General features: G+C 45.1%; 1 protein-coding gene across 5 annotated transcripts in view; it reads right to left on the bottom strand.

Annotated features, from left to right (window-relative positions):
* Window positions 1-21,910, bottom strand: part of LOC139752068 (teneurin-a-like) — a 1,037,677-nt gene that overhangs the window by 367,334 nt on the left and 648,433 nt on the right. The window lies entirely within an intron of this gene.

Consider the following 21,910-nt stretch of genomic DNA (forward strand, 5'->3'; position numbering starts at 1 on the left):
TGAAGTGTCGTACAGTCGAGCTCAATGGTCGTACCGTTGCGTTCAATGGATTAAACAATAAAGGGGCACTCAAACCCTTTAAGCAAGTTTACTCTTATTTAGGAAATATGAAATCAATCAAAACCGACTTTAGTTCGTACATATAAATCAGTGAGACTATACACTGTGCAACCTTTGTAAATACACATGAAAAATACTGTCATACCAACGAGGAAGTCCCTTCCACCATTCCCAATCTTTACAGTGGTTTATGATACCCAAAAAGAAGATACAATTGTAAGATTCATATTTCAGTTAAAGAAAAACTAGATTATATAAAAGGCGACTAAAGGGGAGGGAGCGGGGGGCTGGAAATCCTCCCCTCCAGTTTTTACTTTTTCAAAGGAAGGAATAGAGAAGGGGGCCAAGTGAGGATTTCCCTCTGTGGCTCAGGCCTCTGTTCTTAACGCTACCTCGCTAACGCGAGAAATAGTGAATGAATAATATATATATATATATATATATATATATATATATATATATATATATATATATTTATATTTATATTTATTATACTTTGTCGCTGTCTCCCGCGTTTGCGAGGTAGCGCAAGGAAACAGACGAAAGAAATGGCCCAACCCCCCCCCCCCCCATACACATGTATATACATACGTCCAAACACGCAAATATACATACCTACACAGCTTTCCATGGTTTACCCCAGACGCTTCACATGCCTTGATTCAATCCACTGACAGCACGTCAACCCCGGTATACCACATCGCTCCAATTCACTCTATTCTTTGCCCTCCTTTCACCCTCCTGCATGTTCAGGCCCCGATCCCACAAAATCTTTTTCACTCCATCTTTTCACCTCCAATTTGGTCTCCCTCTTCTCCTCGTTCCCTCCACCTCCGACACATATATCCCCTTGGTCAATCTTTCCTCACTCATTCTCTCTATGTGCCCAAACCACTTCAAAACACCCTCTTCTGCTCTCTCAACCACGCTCTTTTTATTTCCACACATCTCTCTTACCCTTACGTTACTCACTCGATCAAACCACCTCACACCACACATTGTCCTCAAACATCTCATTTCCAGCACATCCATCCTCCTGCGCACAACTCTATCCATAGCCCACGCCTCGCAACCATACAACATTGTTGGAACCACTATTCCTTCAAACATACCCATTTTTGCTTTCCGAGATAATGTTCTCGACTTCCACACATTCTTCAAGGCCCCCAGAATTTTCGCCCCCTCCCCCACCCTATGATCCATATATATATATATATATATATATATATATATATATATATATATATATATATATATATATATATATATATATATATATATATATATATAATAATAATAATAATAATAATAATGATAATAATAATAATAATAATAATAATAATAATAATAATAATGATAATAATAATAACAATAATAATAATAATAATAACAACAATAATAATGATAATAATAAACTGTTCTTATCAGACCTTCGCATCTCCCAAGGCCATTTATGACCCACTGAGTCTTCTTATCATCCCCTGAACGAATGAGAACCACACTAGCAAACAATATGGAAAACCTTAATGAAACCGTTGTAATGCCATCACATACCACAGCGACGATAAGGTTCATACGCCAGTGTGTTCTGTGAAAAAAAAAAAAGAATAACACTTTTAAGAACCTCTGCCAACACTTGCTGTCGCCGTTAAAGGAATCGCTAGTCCTTACTAAGCCTAGCTGAGCCCGGCTCGTCCCTACCTCCTCTCCACCCTGAAAACTTGCTTACTTGTGTCATCTCTATAAGCCTTGCAGGAGCTCTGCCAACGGCTTGAGGCGTTTATGAACTCCCGGAAGCTGAGAAACACTTTGTCATCATCTCGTAAGAGGAACAACTATCTAGGCCTCTCTCTCTCTCTCTCTCTCTCTCTCTCTCTCTCTCTCTCTCTCTCTCTCTCTCTCTCTCTCTCTCTATCTATCTATCTATCTATCTTTCTCTCTCTCCGTTAACAGCTCGAACGCGACGGTACGATCCTTGAGGATGACGGTGCGACCCCATGGACCGTCTGACGGGGTGACCTTTGACCTGATCCTTATAGGTCTGGTCATAGCCTGGGGTCAATCATACCCAAGGTGTCGTAATATCGTGCTTAAGGGTCGTGCCGTCATGTTGCAACGGTTTGTACCGTCGTGCTCAAGGATTGTGCCGTCGTGCTCAAGGGCTGTATCGTCGTGCTCAAGGGCTGTAACGTCGTGCTCAAGGGTTGTACCGTCGTGGTCAAGGGTTGTACCGTCGTGCTCAAGGGTTGTATCGTCGTGCTCAAGGGTTGTACCGTCGTGCTCAAGGGCTGTATCGTCGTGCTCAAGGGCTGTACCGTCGTGCTCATGGGTTGTACCGTCGTGGTCAAGGGTTGTACCGTTGTGCACACAAACTTAGTCTCTGAAGACGAATATAAGTCTCAAAGAATTACCTGTATACACTCCTCTCAATGCATGTTATCTCCAAACCTCTTTGAACAAACCTTAAAACTCTTGAAATTCTCTACGAAGCAACAACTACATACCATCTCCCAGTAGAGTGTATACCCGAGTATGCCTATGACACCGCCACTACGAAAACAGCCAATAATGGAGCCGCGGCTCGGATTACGAAGCCTCACTGAAAAACGCAATCATGTATTAGTACCGTAAACCACTACAAAAACACTCCTTATCCCTTGGCCCACAGGGGGGAAATCTCGTGCTCAGCTATGGCCAAGGTAAGCAGGCTGTGAATATCATCTCCCTTTTTCCCCTATTTTGTTTCCATGTAAAACCTTGTTCAGTCACTCTCACCTTCGTTAACCATTCATCCGTCAGTACCACCCCTTTAGCTTTCCTCTCTTTCCTTTCCTTCAAAGCAATTCCCTTGCGCCTTTTCCCCTCTGCTAGAGCGTAACCAGCATCCTTTCTCAGTCCCATAACCTCCCTCCCTCATCCCCTATCGCTTAGGCGAATATCCCTAGACAGTATACTTCCCGACACAGCTCCATGTGATGCCATACTCCTAACCCAACAGCTCGGCGGAGGGTTGGTAAAGCGCTTGAGACCTTCCCATTTTATTCAGCAGATTATACGACCAGTTAATTCCATGATGATGTGTATATCAGCACACAAACTCTCTCTCTCTCTCTCTCTCTCTCTCTCTCTCTCTCTCTCTCTCTCTCTCTCTCTCTCTCTCTCTCGTCATCGTAACATCACGAGCTCTAAGGCGTGCACACCCTAACACTCCTGGAAAGAGTTTTTCATATGCCCGCCACACCTGCACCCATACGATGTGCTTCCCTCCGTCGCTCTAGCCACAGCCAAATGCCTTCTGCCTCCTTACTTGCAGCATCGAACCTCTGTGTCAGCATCTATTCAGTCCACCAGCCATTACTGGTTCGGTGGATGAGAAAATGGATAGATAAGAGGAAGGATAAGAGGAGGAGATAGGAGGGACGGGAAAGGAGTATCTAACTACAATGAGATTTTGCCTCAATATACGGATAATAGACTCGATGAACAGACGATAGGGTGGATGATGGACCATAAAATGACATCCCCTGATTGGATGAACGGTGGGATGACTGAATGATCAGCTGGATGACTGATGACTAGTTGGTTTTGAGTAGCCAGGAGGACTGACTGTTTGGCCAGCTAGCTAACTGACTGTCTGGTTTGCTTGGCTACGAGCGGGGTAGCCAACTCCCCTAGTCTGTCTGTGTGCCTGCCTGCCTGGCTCGCTCCCTACCTGACTGCCTCCCTCCTGCCTGTCTCGACTAACTAACTGGATGACAGTATCACCCTCACCCTCAAAGTTATCCCTCGTCATCTCATCGTAAAGCCTAATTAGCATACACCCTCCAGGAGACTCTCGCCTCTGCAGCATCTTCGCCTTGGGCCATAATGGACTTCCATGCTCTTCCTACTCACGAGCCCCCGTAAAACACCTCGCCTTTGTAGCCTTATTACGTATTCAGGAGGAGAGCACATGAGGGGGGGGGGGGGGGGGGGGGGCGTTGCCAATTAAATTTTATTACCGAGTGGCTCCGCCTGTTGTGCACGCCATCTTGGCTCCTCCTTCCTAGGGCTGGTAGCCGCGGTGACCTGCCGGAGCGACCCCTCGTCCCTTGCCTTACCATGATGGACCTCCATCTTCATAAGGTCCTTCATATTTCCTCTTTTGTAACTCAATGATCATTTTCTCTCTTCTTTTATCTTTTTTTTTCGCTCTTCATCCCTTTACCCCGCCAATTTCTTATCATTTCATCTCCCTCCTTTTTCTTCAGTAGATTCCTCAACACCATGACTAAATGACCTCGACTGTTATCTACCTTGTGGATGATGATGCTTTCAATACTAAGTTTCCACTGTGCTGAAGATCCACTTAAACCCACATCCTACGTACTGATAACCCCAGCGTCTATACAGGAAATTATGTGCGATTTACACACATCGACCAAATGATCCTCAACATCGATATCCACAAAGGGATCTGACACCACACCCAGTGGGGCAAGTTCCTGGCGGAGTCCCCTGGTATCATTTCATGCCACATCCCCTTAATATCAGCAAGCACTGTCTCCCCCCTGAGACACAGGTCTTCAACGCTTGGCCAGCATCATCCATGGACAAGTGAAGGCGGTAACCCGACGTGACCATCCGGTTCAGAAATCATCACGTATCTATACTACACTGTGAGTGGCCATAAAACATCCTATGTACGAAAGGAAAAAAAATTGTCTTCACCCCTAACCTATCTCAAAACAAAGCTCAAAACAAATAAGTCATAAATCCTTTTCAACATCTCCGGAAACCATTTCACGTGTCTACATGTAAGCTGAATACAACCAGACAATGAGATACCTGAACCGACACCAATGTAAGGCTGAATAACTGAAGGGTCTGGCATCTTGCTTACGTGTAAAGTAAATTTCCATCTGAATACTAAACAGCGCGACATGATCACACAACAAGTCGCGGCTGAGATTAATAAACAAGTAAGATCGAAACACGAGACACACGGAAGATAAACACACGACCATGGTGAGATTAATACACAAATCAGATCAAAACACGAGACACAAAGAAGATTAACACACGACCCTGGTAAGATTAATACTCAAGACAGGTAAGACCAATACAAATGACACAAGATCAATAACGAGACATAAATAAGATTAATAAACATGACATAAATAAGGTCAAAACACAAGACACAAATAAGATCACTACACGAGATATGTAAGATCATTACACAAGATATGTAAGATCACTACACAAGATATGTAAGATCAATACACAAGGTATGTAAGATCACTACACAAGATATGTAAGATCAATACACAAGGTATGTAAGATCATTAAACAAGGTATGTAAGATCAATACACAAGATATGTAAGATCATTGCACAAGACACAAGAAAGATCAACATACGAGCAGCAAAAAGGAAAGCTGATGCCAACCACATCCACGCCAGCTGTATGACGTCCCGACCTAAGATGTCGTCCACCTTCGGGCTCTTGAGCCACTCGCGATTTCGCTAACCTCAGAGTTCTGGATAATTGATTTTCATTCCATCCCCATCATATGTTGCGAGCGTCACATCCAACCCCCTCCCCGGGGATTCTGACGATCTTCGTCACGCCCCCCGATATCACGCGCGCATGCGCGCATGTGACAATGTCACAAGATAACGAGACAGTGACATGCGCCGAAAGATAACGCGACAACGACACGCGTCAAAGATAAACGCGACGGTGGAACATAAATTCACCACGAGAGGGACAAGTATTCACAGGATTGTAATGGTATGTCCACGACAGAATTTATCCAGCACGGTTCTTCTTCAATGTATTTGCTCGTTAAGTTGGCTTTTCAGCATGGGTTCCAACAATGCGACGCGCGGAGGAGGAAGAAGAGGAGGAGGAGGAGGAGGAAGAGGAGGAGGAGGTAAGGACTCTCTGGTTATATCGCCACAGGCAACGAAGGACCGACATCCTTAGCATTAGCTGTCGCTGCTGGACACTACATCGAACTCATTCGAATGTCCATCCTCACGTCATGCCCTACCTCATCAAGTTCTTCTTGGATCTAAATCTTGTCCAGCATCTGGGAAGAACCTCCGTCACCATCTATCAGCAGAGGTCGTCTACACACACACACACACACACACACACACAGACAGAAGACGAAGTCGAACACGTTCGACAGTATTGATGACGAAGGTGACCGCCAGGCGTCAAAGCAGATCGAAAAAGAAGAAATAAGACGTTCATTCAAATCCAACAGGATGAATCACACTATTGCCACATGCGAGAGAAATCCTTGGTGGCTGCTGCTCAGATACCATGGTTTGTAATAATCACTGCAACACAGTAACCTGAAGCTCCCGAATCTCACAAGAAGTCAAGAGCGAAATACGAAAATATAAATTGAAAACTTCTCTCGCGTCTCCACAAGACTAAGGTCTTCCTCCCCTAGCAATTCAAAACAAAATTGGCTGGAAGAGAAGTGGTGTTCATCACGTTACCCATAAATAGTTAACTTGTCTGCCATATATTTTACCAACGAAGGAATGAGGTGGGCTGGCCGACTAATCGTTGTCAAACTCCACTGGCCTTAGCATCCACATCATTGTATTGCGTGTTTGCCATTACCTATTCGTGATTACTTATTTACACAGTAAGGGGAGGAAGTTCTACACTCGTGGGGGCCCCAATCTCTTGTGTGTGTGTGTGTGTGTGTGTGTGTGTGTGTGTGTGTGTGTGTGTGTTGTGTGTGTGTGTGTGTTCTATCTCTAATTCATATTAACAGAAAAAAAAATTATGAATACAATTATCAGATTACTTAACACGGCACCCCGCTGTAGACCTGCCCGAGTGGCTTCGAGCATTCACACGTCACCATCACACGGGTGTCGGCCTCCTGCTGATCTGACGAAGGGATCAGTCGCCTGACTCACACTCGTGTGCATGACAGCCGGGTGTTACGGGGCGGCGGGTGGGGGGGTAAGGTGGTGGGGACGACGCAGGATCGATCCTCTGCATGATTTGTTCCATTACTCATGTGGGAGATGTTGGAAGGGAGGGGAGGAAGGGGAGGGGAGATGCGTGAGGTGGTAGGGTGGCTGATAGGGTGGTGGGGAACTTGGTGGGCGATGGCTTGGCGTGGTGGGTGATGAGGTGGTGGAGAGGGCGTGGCGGTGATGGAGTGGTGGGTGGTAGGGTAAAGCGGGTGATGGAGAGGTTGTAAGGGCGTGGTGGGTGATGGGGGTACTGGGAGGAGGTTTGTGGGAGATGAAGTGATTGGTAGGGGAGGAAAGAGGGAGCGTAAGATACTGGGGGTAGCAGAGGGTGGCAGGAAATGGAAAAGGGAGGAAAGGGGGGAGATATAGGGGAAAGAGAAAGGGTGGTGGAATGGCGGAGAGAGAGAGAGAGAGAGAGAGAGAGAGAGAGAGAGAGAGAGAGAGAGAGAGAGAGAGAGAGATGATTTCGTGGTATGGGTAAAGCGCCAGAAAGTAAACACGTCAATCAGCGATTATTAAGCAGGAAAAAGATATCTAACACGAAATATATTTTGAGCTAAACCAAAACGTAAACTAAACGTAACTAAAGCGTAAACTACTGATTAAATATAATCATACATTTAGGTTTCCTTTAGGAAAAAAAAAACACTCACTACTCAATTCACATTACGTTTACCTATCAAAATTTCTCCAAAACTTTTATTTGCTCCTTTGTTACGTCCTTCTTATTTTACGATAAGGTCTCTATATATTTTCTTCGGCATAATGCTAGTACATGTTCTGTCAACCGCAGGAGTCACATGATGGGACAGGTCTCCTCTCCACAAACTGACTGTGGGTCGACATAGTATGGCTAAACCTCAGTCGACGGAGAATTGTCTACAAATGACAGATTCCTCTTGAAGGAGGAAGGCAGTCCTTCAAACACCTTCCCTTATCCTCTGTAGTCTGTTCTTCCCTTGGGCTTCCAAGTCCCATCTACCTCACCAGTCACATCGTCCACAACTTAACAATTCATCTCACAAAATCACTGGTGGGTGTAGCTCTCCTACACGCACTGCTAGATACAGCTGGTTTAGCTCCAGCATCTGCAATTTCATTACGGATGACACCAACGTGACCCAGGACACCGGCATAATCCTACGCGCCTTATTACGCTGAGTGGATTCTTACGATCCAATCTCGGGCTTTTTATGAATCATGGGATGCATTATAGAGTCTCGTGTGATACGGTAAAGATAGATAACAACGACGTGTTGATGGTGACAGTGAGGAGGAGCAAGAGCATATACACAGCTTAGAAGGGACTGCACAGCAGCTTCATGATGGGATACATGACTCAGGATGAGCTACAAAATATGGGGATGGCATCATCGCACGTTCCAGCGGCATGGCGCGGGACAGGATTTGAATTGCGTGGTCAATCACCTGTTTGTTATCATCTATTTGTATGGTACGTAGAGGGACTTTATCAATGGTGTTGCTACGTCTCTTTAACCTTGTATATATTTACCAGGTCTTTATTCCTGTGTATGCTAACACACACACACACACAAGCAGTGTGTGTGTGTGTGTGTGTGTGTGTGTGTGTGTGTGTGTGTGTGTGTGTGTGTGTGTGTGTGCGTGTGTGTGTGTGTGTGTGCGCGAGAGAGAGAGAGAGAGGCGTGGCGCCGCGGGGAGATGGCGTGTCCACCTCATATATTCGTTGACCTTATTGCTGGCAACATCCTCCACCCGCAGCTCAAAGACTGACGTTTTCTTTTTTCATATAACTCCCATGAGGGAGGGGTGGAGAGGGGGAAGGGAGGATAGGACAAGCAGGGAATTGAAGGGGTGGTAAGGGGAGGGAAAAGATGAGAGGAGAAGAGATGGGAAGGAGAAAAGAGGATGGGAGGAAATTGAAGTAAAATGAGAAAAAAATGAAAGAGAAGGGGAGAAAGGAAGATAGGAAAGAAGGATTGAAAATAAAGATATCCAAGGTGCTACGTAATCCCAGAAAGAATAAAAAATAATCACAATAGAAGGGACGAACAGGAGGTTACTGAGGGCAGCCAGACTGCTGCTGGCCCCCTACACACAACCAGGAGCTTGGGAGGCCATTGACGAGGACCAGACGTGCCAGTGATTCTACACCACAGATCATGTGGGTCGTTCTCTCATAAGAAGACAACAGTATTGGGATCAATGCAAATTTCCCGTCACGTAAATCAGTGTGTTAATGTACTGTCTTCCTGCAAGCAACCAAAGACTGGAGCTGGTAGGGTCACGGTAAGGGACTAGTACTAGGGGAGGTATAGGAGCTGGTAGGATCATGGCAACAGACCAGTAGCACGGGAGGACTGGGGCTGGCAGGGACATGGTAACAGACCAAGAGAAGAGAGAAGAGCTGGACACGACACGTAAATGAAGATGACCAACACTTTCCTCATTCTCTACGCTGTCTACTGTACACTTGGCATAATACGTAGATATACACCTACATATTATGCAAAGTGTACTGAAAATAAGATCTTACGACTCCACAATCCAAATGTTCAATGTCAAAAATAAGGCAAAGAGAACACGTGTTGTTTGCAATCATATAGATATAATAAAGTCACACTCATAAACACACACACACACACACACACACACACACAACACAAACACACATAGTTGAACAGGGTGTGTGTGTCTGTGGCCTTAAAGCCAGCAATCCACGTATTATGTGGGGCAGAAGGAAAGACAGACTGGACCAAGGAAGGAGGATATATGAGCAACTGAAGTGCGGGTTCACGGTGCCGGCGTCACTACCAAGTGGCTGAGAGAGAGAGAGAGAGAGAGAGAGAGAGAGAGAGAGAGAGAGAGAGAGAGAGAGAGAGAGAGAGAGAGAGAGAGAGAGAGAGAGAGAGAGAACCTATCCACCTACCTAACAGTACCTAGGACGAAATGTTGTCATGATGGTCGGGGTGGCGAGTAGCTCTCAACGCACGTTTTGCTTGACTAATGACACTGCTCCTCCCTACTGCCATCTGCATAATACAGTCATCTATTCTGGGTTTATCTGGGAATGATTTTCAACGACATATCGCGTTTTCTTTTCAAATATTTCCGTAGTTATTCCATCCATGTTCTTCTTGTGTCTCCTGGTAGTGTACGAATGACTGGGTTGCTGTCACATAATTTCTTTCATTGTATGTATGTATGATCAGAGAGAGAGAGAGAGAGAGAGAGAGAGAGAGAGAGAGAGAGAGAGAGAGAGAGAGAGAGAGAGAGAGAGAGAGTACAGTACACAGGCATGTATGCTGTAAGACAGTGTAGCAACTCAGCATTAACCCTTAACCATTAGCCAGCAGGCTCCACAACACACATACACACACACAGCTCGCGCCATGATAATCACCAGGCCGGAGCCGCACATCTGCACCGATTATCAACATGCTCATAATTGCTCGCGCGGATTATCCTTCACCCGACGCATTGCGAACATGCCTTATAATTTCTTCAATTTATTGTATAATTATCAATTATACATCGCTGGCGGCATGCGAGTCTGCTAGGAAGGGGGGATAGGGACGGAAGGAGGAGGTGGAGGAGGAGGTGATAGTGAAGGCACGAGGAGGCCTCCCGTGTTTCATTTCATTTTTTTTTCGCATGATCATTTACTTACGAATGTGTTAGTGGTGGTAACGGGGCGCTGGTCAGGAGGGGAGGAGGATGGTGGTAGTGGTGTGGCGACGAAGGGGTGGTGGTGATGGTCAGAGGGTGGTGGTAGTGGTAACGAGGTGGTGTGGGGGTAGGGCAGTACTAGTGATAACGCCAGGTGTTGATGGTGACGGACGGGCGGTAACAGTGATGATGACGGTGAGGAACTGGGAGACTCAAGTTAATGAATCAAGAGGCAACCCTAGCCAGAATGAGACTGCCACCTCTCCCCATCACCCGAGCTGAATACATGCCTCCCCGCCTGAGCGGGGTCTGGAACGCCTGCCTCTTCACCTCACGTTTACCTTGCGATGGTTACGGAAGTCTTCTATCCCAGCAAGTTACCTTACGTTCGGGAGGTCTCTTCTACCCACATAGGTTTAGGTCTGGGACCTTACATTACCCCCCCTACCTCAACTTTCCAATAGCTACGAAGGTCTTCTATCTTACAGCTAGGTTTGGGACCTTCCCTTACCTTACGCATATCTTAAAATCGGTTTGGAGGCCTTCAACTCCTACAGATCGATCTTGGATCAATCTCTCGTGTTGCTCCTCTGGTCACTCAGGCATTTGTAGGTTGCGCCACGGAGGCCTCTACCGTAGTCCACCATATCCTAGTAAGTGTGGCGTACTTTACTCCCTTTTCCGTCCGCTTGACATAAGTGATCAAATCCACACAATTTACCCTGTAACACTAACCTACATTCGTGACCATTCGTTACCATGTTTTCCAGGGGGGTTTCCTCCTGTGACCTCCACTTCGTTCGCCCCTCCACCAGTAGTGCGCCATCACAGGTTTCTAGTTCGTCGCTTGCTTTATCGTGGGTAAAGTTGCCCACTCTGAGGGTCAGAAACTGAGTGTGTGTGTGTGTGTGTGTGTGTGTGTGTGTGTGTGTGTGTGTGTGTGTGTGTGGTACGGAGGCATGTGCGTGTTATCTCAAAATGAAATGTTTCAATCTTCTGTGTCTTCGTCTTCTTCCTGATTTCTTTGTATCTTCGCTCAAAGAGCTCCTCATCTGGCATTCACCAGTTCCCAGTCCATTTCGTCTCTTTCCTCGGTCACGTCTCTTTTCCCCCGTGTCAAGGTTCTTTCCTCAGTGGTCAGTGTCCCCCCCTCTCATCACTGCTGTCTCCTCAGTGCTCTGTGTAGGTCTCGCCCTCGCGCACTGTGTCCAGTGATTAACTGCCCTCAGTGATCTCTCTGTCTGTCTTTCATCAGTGGCAGCTGCGTTTCTAGTTCTCCTTCGTTCCGTCTCTTACAAGCCGTTCTGAAACTTGGCCTTCACCTTGCCACAGCTCTCTCTCTCTCTCTCTCTCTCTCTCTCTCTGAGTATCACTACAGTTTCTCTCCCTCTCCCCTTCATATCTACGTTTGTCTCAGATTCTGCATTGCTGTCTATTACGTATTGGTTCGTACACAACGTACCTTCCTCATACATTCTTTGCAGTTCTTCGTGTTTACCTCCGTTCCTAATTTTCTTCCCTTCACGCCTTACAGCAGATATAATTTCCTTCTCTACTTTTTCCATAGTGTTCTTATAAACCGCATTAACATTCTCCAGCTTTTCTACAGTTCATGGCTTCCTCAAACGTATCGTCAACTGTTTGATGGCTCCTACTCTCTTTTCCCAACAATATCTTCCCTCCACACACCCCTTCCAGGGCTTCCTGCAGTGGCCATATAACCATCAATGTCTCCTGCACGTCTCGCTGCCCCACACCGGTCTAAGGCATCACCTGCTCTGTTTAAATGAACTTAACCTAACATGTATGGTGGAGGTACGAGCTCTTATTGAAGCGAGCAAAGTCCTCGTCCAAAGCAGTATCAGGCAATAAGGCTGTTCTCTGACATTGCCAGGCCCCTCGTGTTATACTGATGTGTCTCTCTTGCTTCACTAGCTCTATGTCTGTTTGGGTCAGGAATTAAGGACATCAATCCTGTTCTCCAGCTGATAACCTCGTCACTGACCATCACTGAGGTCTTGCTGTTTTCTGTCCTTCCCATGCACTTCCCTGCCTCACAATCCTTAATATTCCCACTCTCTCCTCAGACTTACGACCCATACCATCCTGATAAAAAACACAGGATTATTCGATATCATATCCTCTATACATCAACTATAATATATATTTTCTTGCATCACAGGTCGTCATAGCTTGTGTGATACCACCCTCTTTCTGGTGTTACACCAGCAGCAACCTCTGCCTCACTCGTGTGTCTCACCGTGAACATTACACAGCTCTTTCCTTACCCTCGTTAATCTGCACGAGTCGCATGTTCGCCTCAAGACAAATGGAGTCTCTCATTCATGTGTGATACCGAGAATTCATCCAAGGTTTCTTCAATTCCTTCACCTGCGTCATACTCATCAGTGAGTGAATGTCTTGTGGTCTGTTCTTCCTGGGTATTCATTCCTTCCCCCCCCCCTCCCCCACCCTTTCTCTCTCTCATCTCCTTGAGGCTCCTTAATTACTCCTGGCAACCATGACAGCATCCTTTCGGGGCATCTCGTGATATCCTTAGAGGAACTCATTTCCCCTTTCTATAACTCAGACAGTTCCAGCATGTCAGAGCTCCCCCCCACCCCCCGCCATTCCTCCACCTCCAGTGCCACCCCAGCACCTCCCACTCCAATCATCTAAACTGCTCTCTCTCTCTCTCTCTCTCTCTCTCTCTCTCTCTCTCTCTCTCTCTCTCTCTCTCTCTCTCTCTCATACCACCCTAATCAAGGGTTCTTTATCCCCTTCTCTATCGGCACTACAAAGCTACCCCTCCCCCTTCTCCACCACCCTCAAGCTTTCCACTTTCCCTCCACCATCGCACCAACGCTCCCTCTTCCTCCTCCTCCTCCTCTCTCGCCACCACCGCCTGTGGCCTCCTTCCCCCGGTCGGGCTGGAGGTCCCGTTAGGTGCAGGTTGCGTGGGAAGAGGCAGGTGTTACGAGTCTGTTGCATGACCTGTCCGCCAATCTCAGCCCCCAGGTAGCTGGCCGACAGCCCACACCCCTACCCTGACCTGATATCTTACCCCCACCAGCCCCACATCCTGCCTCAGCTCCACACCCTTCCCCACAACTACAATATTCTCCCTCCCCAATACTCTTCTCCCTCACCCCTACATCCTAAACACAGCCCCTGCGCCCTGCAAAATTCCTACACTTCCCACATCCTCAACCTGCACCCTACCACAGCCCCACATCGCTCACAGTCCCAATCCTATACCCTACTATAGTCCCACAGCCTTATATCCCATCCATACCATGAACACCCCGTGCCATTCCTTCCAAAATATGCGAAATAATCCTGCAAGAAAGACAGCGAAAGACCGATCTACTATGGAAGGAGAGGGTTTATTCAGCGACTGAATGTATGAGTTTCAGAGGACAGAAAAAAAAATACTAGGGAGAGAGGGTGATGAACTTCACCATGTACACAATTTGGAGACAGACGCTTTTAATGCATGAAAAATGCGAGGGAGCTGCTTTCTTTGATGTTACCTTAAATATATTCCATAGTGAAAACATAGAGAATAGAGGTGTATCACGGCGAAGGTGTGTGAATGTAATCTCGATTTTGTTGTAAGAACAACTAAGATTAAATACAATATAAAAGTGGCATTTCAGAATGGACGAAGAATGAGTTCAAGAAAAACAAAACGGTTGCCATGCACGTAGAAGACATTACTTCTAACCCCTACATCTTGGTCTGGTATCTCGCCTTACTTTACGTGCACCTTACGATGGTTTCAGAGGTCTTCTATCTCTATATCTGTGGTCCAAAGGCACCTTACCTTACCTTACCTTACCTCACCTTACCTTACCTTACCTTACCTTACCTTACCTCGCCTCACCTTACCTTACCTTACCTCACCTTATCATGGTTTTGGTTGTTCTCTACACCCACTGTTGTGTCTAGGGACGTAGCTTTACCTTACGATGGTTTCGGAGGTCTTCTTAACCCACAGCTGGGTCTAGGACCTTACCTTCGTGCTGGTCCTCTGCTTGGTCAGGCCATTGGCAACCACAACCATTAGGCCTAAGTTACCACTACAACCTGGTTGGTCCGCTTGTACACTTCGCAAGTACCTGTCCCGCCTTTGTTTTTGAACATTATCTATTTTCACAGAACAATCTACAGTGTTTCTAATGGCTGCAGGGAATAAGTAGAAAAAAGATATCGACCCCCGGATATTAAGTGTTCTATCTTACCCTCACTTCAAACAGAGACGCCACGAACGAGTGTGTGTGTGTGTGTGTGTGTGTGTGTGTGTGTGTGTGTGTGTGTGTGTATGCGTTATACTCGAGAGATGGAGGCTGGATCTGGGCTTTAGAGAGGCGGACTGCGTGAGATTGTGTGGACCACCATGATGGATTACTTCCGCGTATGAGGGAGGAGTGAGAGGAGGGGGGTCCGTGTGAGGGAATGTGAAGGGGGTGGGTGTAAACACACACAGGCGTCTAACAATGTTCTTTCCTATGACATGTTTCTCGTCGCTCTACAGTTTTTCATAAAATCATGTGCGGCAACGTAACGCAAACACATGGATAGAAAACGTGAACTCACTCACTCTCTCTCTCTCTCTCTCTCTCTCTCTCTCTCTCTCTCTCTCTCTATATATATATATATATATATATATATATATATATATATATATATATATATATATATATATATATATGCCCAGATGGACACTTCTTAAGCGCAGCCACAGACTTACTAACACGTAAACTGTTCCAGCAACCACCTGCAGCACCACCACCACAACCACCATACCACCACCACCACACTAACACTGCCCACCTCTACTACTACTACTACTATACTAATACTACTACGAATAATAATAATAATAATAATAATAATAATAATAATAATGATAATAATAATAATAATAATAATAATAATAATAATAATAATAATAATAGTAATAATAATAACAATGACAATAATAATAATAATAATAATAATAATAATAATGAATAATAATAATAATAATAATAATGATAATAATAATAATAATAATAATAATAATAATAATAATAATAATAATAGTAATAATAATAACAATAGTGATAATAATAACAATAATAATAATAATAATAATAATAATAATAATAATAATAATAATAATTATAATAGTAATAATAATAACAATGACAATAATAATAATAATAATAATGATAATGATAATAATAATAATAATAATGATAATGATAATAATAATAATAATAATAATAATAATAATAATAATAATAATAATAATAGTAATAATAATAACAATAGTGATAATAATAACAATGACAATAATAATAATAATAATAATAATAATAATAATAATAATAATAATAATAATAATGATAAATACAATGATAATAGCGTCCTCATTAACCAGACCTCATAATCCTTGATCAGTAAGAAAACGTGAGACTTCTGTTATGAGGGGAACATTAACGCTTTTTCTCTCTCTCTCACATCCTCATGACCAACACTCGCCTGGCTTTGTTCTCTAAATCAGACTCGGCAGCTGAACTAGAAAGTTTTCTAATCTGGAACTTGAAAAACCATAAAACCCATTAAAAAAAAAAAGGGCGGGGGGGGGCCCACAAAAGAGGACGAAGGAAAAAAAAAGAAAGAATAAAGTTTATCACAGCGAAAGATATTCAAGTCAGCCGAATCTTTTCTCCAGACATTAATAATGATAAGAAAAGCAAAAAAATGAAAAAAATATATAATTTCTTCTCACTGAATACCCAAACGAAGCTACTAAATCACAGTATGACTATTCACACCCACTTTTTTTTCCTCTCTCTCTCTCTCTCTCTCTCTCTCTCTCTCTCTCTCTCTCTCTCTCTCTCTCTTACGATACGAAGAGTCTTAATCTCCCTTCTCCCAAATGGACCTATTCCCCCCTAATCTCCGACGATGACCAATCCCAATCCTATCCAAAAGCTCACCCACTCAAATGTGACATTAATACAAGACCCGGCCTGTATACCTGATCTCCCGGGCCATTTCCAATCTAATGCCAGTATCTCCTAATTATGCAAATATTATTCCAATTTCCGAGCTCTCTCTCTCTCTCTCTCTCTCTCTCTCTCTCTCTCTCTCTCTCTCTCTCTCTCTCTCTCCAGACATCGACGCCCGGACTGAACTACAAGGGAGGGAAGGAAGTTGACAGGGCTGGATGAGGTGGGCAGAAGGAGGAATAGAAGGAGGTCGATGAGGTGGGGGACAGGGCGGGGAGGGAGGGTGGGGGGTGGATTAATGAGGCGAGGAGGAGGAGGAGGAGGAGGTTGAAGATATGTAGGAGGCTGTGTACTGGTGGGTAGGGGGAAGTTGAAGAGATAGGGTAGGGGAGGTGGAAGAGGTGGGGGAGGAAGGAGGAAGAGGTTGAGGAGGTGTGGATAGCGGGAGGTTGAAGTGACGGGGAGTGGCAGGTTTGAAGAGGTGGTGATGGTTAGGAGACAGAAACCAGAAGGTGCACTAGAAACACAGACCATAGGAGGAGGAGGAGGAGGAGGAAGCAGAGGTTGTGTCCCATACCACATCTTCCACTGTCGGTAGGACGTCTTCACGGAAACGTCCCCTCGTAAACCCCCCTCACCCCCCCCAGGTCATCGTCCCCTCCTCGTCCCCGTCGTCACACGTCCACCACGACACATACTACCGTCGTCGTCCGCGGAGGGGGGGGGGGGGTGTCTCCCCCCTCGACGAGACCATCCCGCGACCTGGGACGTTTCCCGACGGCAATCGCACACCCTGACTCAGTTTATGTGCCAATAATCATTACGGCAGACACACGAACCGAATGATTTCCTCCGGTCTAATAATAATAATCATCATCATCATCACGTTCCCATCCGCCACTAACGGAGTCCAACTCGTTACGAGGGACGGGCGTGTTGCCAGCCCCCCCTTTTTTTTTTATCACCGTTTTCTTTACCGGGGGAAAGGGGGGGGGGGTAGACAAAGGGGAAGTGAGCAATACGCGGAGGCAGAAATGAGACAGATTTGCATTTCTGAGAGAGAGAGAGAGAGAGAGAGAGAGAGAGAGAGAGAGAGAGAGAGAGAGAGAGAGAGAGAGAGAGAGAGAGAGACATATTGCCCCCCTCCCGTGCCCAGCATCGCCATGTTACAGGCAGGGTTGGAGGAGTCTCTTATTATATTATCATGTAACAAAGATAATGGCCTCGTCTCGGAAACATGATTAGGTCTTACCACCACCTCCCATCCTCCTCCTCCTCCTCCTGCTCCTCTTCCTCCTCCTCCGTGCTCGGACACAACACCCTCCGGCTGGGGGCGACGGAAGTCTCCCCACACCAGCATTATTTATATATTCCCACCTCAACCATCCTATACACAGGGGAGCTCGACGTCCACCCTCGCCAACATCAGGACTCGAAAGTACCACCTTCCTGGTCATCAAAACTCCGGAGTCCATGACATCCTGGTCATCAGGCCTCTAGGGTACCTGCAACCTGGTTATAAGACTCTAGAGGACATAAAACTCTGGTGAGTAAGGCTCCTGAGTGCCTGTACTCTGGCCAATAGGACTCCTGAGTACCTGCATCCTAGTCAATAAGGCTCTTAAGTACCTGACACCCTGGTTATTAGGACTCATGAGTACCTGACAACCTGGTTAACAGGACTCAAGCTAGAGTACCTGCACTGTAAAACAAGAGGTACTCATCAATATCGTACAGACTCTGAAGGACAAGCAAAGAAAACAGAGTATCTAAGAACAACAGTAAACGGTAGGGGTTAAACAGTGCCTTTACTGTGCTCATTTCCAAAGAAGAGAACCACCATTAGAAGGCACACGACTTAGAGAGAACCAACACTAGACAGGAATCAGCAAGACTCAAAGAGAACCAACACTAGAGAGGAATCACCAAGACTCAAAGAGAACCAACACTAGATAGGAATCACCAAGACTCAAAGAGAAGCAACACAAGACAAAAATCATCAAAATCGATGGGAACCAAAACAAGAATTACCAAGACTCAAAGAGAACCGAAAACAAGACAAGAACCACCAAGACTCAAAAGAGAACCGAAAACAAGACAAGAACCACCAAGACTCAAAGAGAACCGAAAACAAGACAAGAACCACCAAGACTCAAAGAGAACCGAAAACAAGACAAGAACCACCAAGACTCAAAAGAGAACCAACCTCAACATCACCAGCACTAGGAGAACTCGAGTACCGCTTGACCGCTTGAGCCACTGGTCGTACGCTTTTTAAGAAACCCAGACCCAATGTACATGGGATGTGAACCTAACTATTTCCTCCCACCGGTAGAGCCAAAAGTCTCCTTGAACAGTTCCGTTGGATTTTTCTGACGCACTTCATAATATGTCTTCCATAATCCCACAGAAACATATTTTTTTTTCCATTTTTCTCTGAAATGTATTCCACTTTCTTGGTCGAAAGCAAAATCTGGTTACTAATAAAATTAGAAGGCAGTAATATAACGTCACATCAAAGGCTTCTGAACACAAAGTGGTCGCAATCCAAACCAAAATGCAAAGTCCGTCAGCCCTTATCAACGTCTAGTCACTTACTCCTAAAAACACCAGCGAGAAGACTGACCATCAAGTCTGGCTCATTACAATTTCGAAATGATCATTGACATTCATTACATGCCTCTATGACCACTGCATCATCAGCCATCCGTATGAAGAGCAGAGAGTTAGAGATAACGTAAGCATATACGCCAGCCAAGTTTCTCATCATACACAATGAACGAAATATCAAATTACAAACAAAAGTAACCAAGTGTTCAACTTGACACAATCAGACAAACCATTCCACAAGGTACAACCAAAATTCATAACACAGAAAATAGAACACTTGCTCGTAAACTATTTTTTTTTCTCCGTCTGTATAGATTAGGAATGTAAGAACGTACGCTACTGGAGCAGTTTCTCTCGTCCTGGGATCATCAGCTCCTCTGCTCAGGGACGATCTTTCTAACACTTGATGTTCTTCAATAAATAGTAAACAGCCAGAAAACTCCTATGATCTAATTATCCATCCGTTATCGCGAGAGGAAACCGCCCCATACCATGCCATGACCGAGGGCCGCTTTGTGTGAGCGACGCGTCATGTTACATATGAGAGAGCCACCCTACCCTCCAACACCCAATAATCTAAAGGAACCAGGGTTTGACTCCCGGGCAGGGCCACTGGCTCACAGACAGCCAACCGAGCTAGCTGTTCATCCTCCCCTTCGAGGCTTGGTCGATGAATCGCTACCTTGACATGAAGTATATATAGAGAGAGAGTTTTAAGAGACGGGACAACACGAGTGTAAAACTCTCTTCCCAGAACACATACAAAAGAGTTAAAAAAAAAAAGTAATCATGCATATGAGCATTTTCAAACCATCCCATACCATACGTCGCCAACTGCAAAACATCAAATAAAGTCAAGATTTTAGAAGGAGTCAATATAGTATACCCAACATTTGGTATGTACATGGGGCTGGGCGCAGTAACATTACATCCCCCCCCGCTCTACTGCACGCCCACGATAAAGCCAAACTGCACATAAAAGTCTTTGTCAACTAAAGTTTTATTGTGCTAATAACTATAAAAGCGTTTCCGAATTCAGGACAGAGGAAGAAGAAGAAGAAGGAGTCTACCTTTAGCAAACATTGCCACCCGCCCTACACGACACAAACACAACTCTACGATAGAAAAACTAATATTTCAACACACAAATAAACATACAGACAAACTCAGCGACATACACACACACACACACACACACACACACACACACACACACAAATGCGCGCGCGCGCGCGATAAGAATATCACTAATGATAATCCTGATTCTGCCTTGTTATTTCAATATAAAGTCGAGGAAAATCATTAAAGCCACCACCACAGCTGTTTAAAAAAATCTCTAAACCCCCCCCAAAAAAAAATCTAAACGGGTAATACAATACTGTTATATGTCAATGCTTCTCCAGCCAACACTAATGTTTTCAGTGACACCTATGTGTGTGTAAAGCCACGTATGTGTGTGTAAAGTTGTATGTTGTTAGATCCAATGGCTCTCAGTCGCTGCAGGCCATTAAACCACCATCTGTGCTACGTCAAAACATACGCATGACAAAACCTGGGCAGCCAACGTACTCACAACACAAAGAAGGTTGTGCACGGGAGGAAAGGGAAGGGTTACGCTTGTTGAGAGTAATGGCTCAAACACGAAGACTCATATTCACCATTCCAGTTCGTGCCGACTCCATAATAGTCTACGGTGATCATCAGGCACATTTCATTTACTTGGTAATGGCGGTCATACACATGTATTTACGAACTGCAGATTTTGGCTCTGTCATCATGACTTAACCTAGAGGGAATAAGACAATGCTATCATTACTGGTTGCTCAGATGACCTTATGTCGACTGGCCATGATGCCTGACGCGACTGTTGACCTTATTGTAATTTCTGGGGCGCCAGGTAGTGTTTGTATCCTCAACGTTTGTCTATGTTACGGTGGGAAGACTTTAAGATATAATAAGTCCTTAAACACGACGATAATACCCTTTAGCACAACGGTATAATGTTTAAGGACAAGCCTTCGAGTACGACGGTAAAACCCTTGAGCACGACGGTATAACCTTTTAAGTTAGATGATATAACTCTGTGAGCTCGGCGCTATATAACCCTTGATTTCGACGGTACAACCCTTGTAGCACAACACTCACGAACTTCGAGCAAGACAATACGATCTTTTGGGCATGGTGACCTGGTCTTTGACTGGGCCCTTCAAGAAAAGGCTAAAGGCTAGACTATCATACACATGAAACTGTACCGTCGTGCTCAAGGATCGTACCGTCGAGGTGTACAGACCAAAAATATTCCTTTTACACCCACGTAGGTTTTCAGCGAAGAACGTGAACCGTGTCTTCTAGGTCCTAAGAAAGCCAACGCGTCCTCCTCTTACCTGCACTACAAAATATTTACGCAACACACCCACTAACGTCCAGCGAACGTCCTCCCCTCACCACGGTTCGAACATTAGCACGTAAGTTGATAACTTGGTGACGGCATCAGGTTCATCACTAAGCCATGGACGCGTCTCTCTCCTCACCTGAAGTTTCTTAATAACATCAAGACCAGTCTACGTCTGAAACCACAACTGGATAGACTATATTCTGTAT

Source organism: Panulirus ornatus, chromosome 12 (assembly GCF_036320965.1).
Source record: "Panulirus ornatus isolate Po-2019 chromosome 12, ASM3632096v1, whole genome shotgun sequence".
Classification (NCBI taxonomy): Eukaryota; Metazoa; Arthropoda; class Malacostraca; order Decapoda; family Palinuridae; genus Panulirus; species Panulirus ornatus.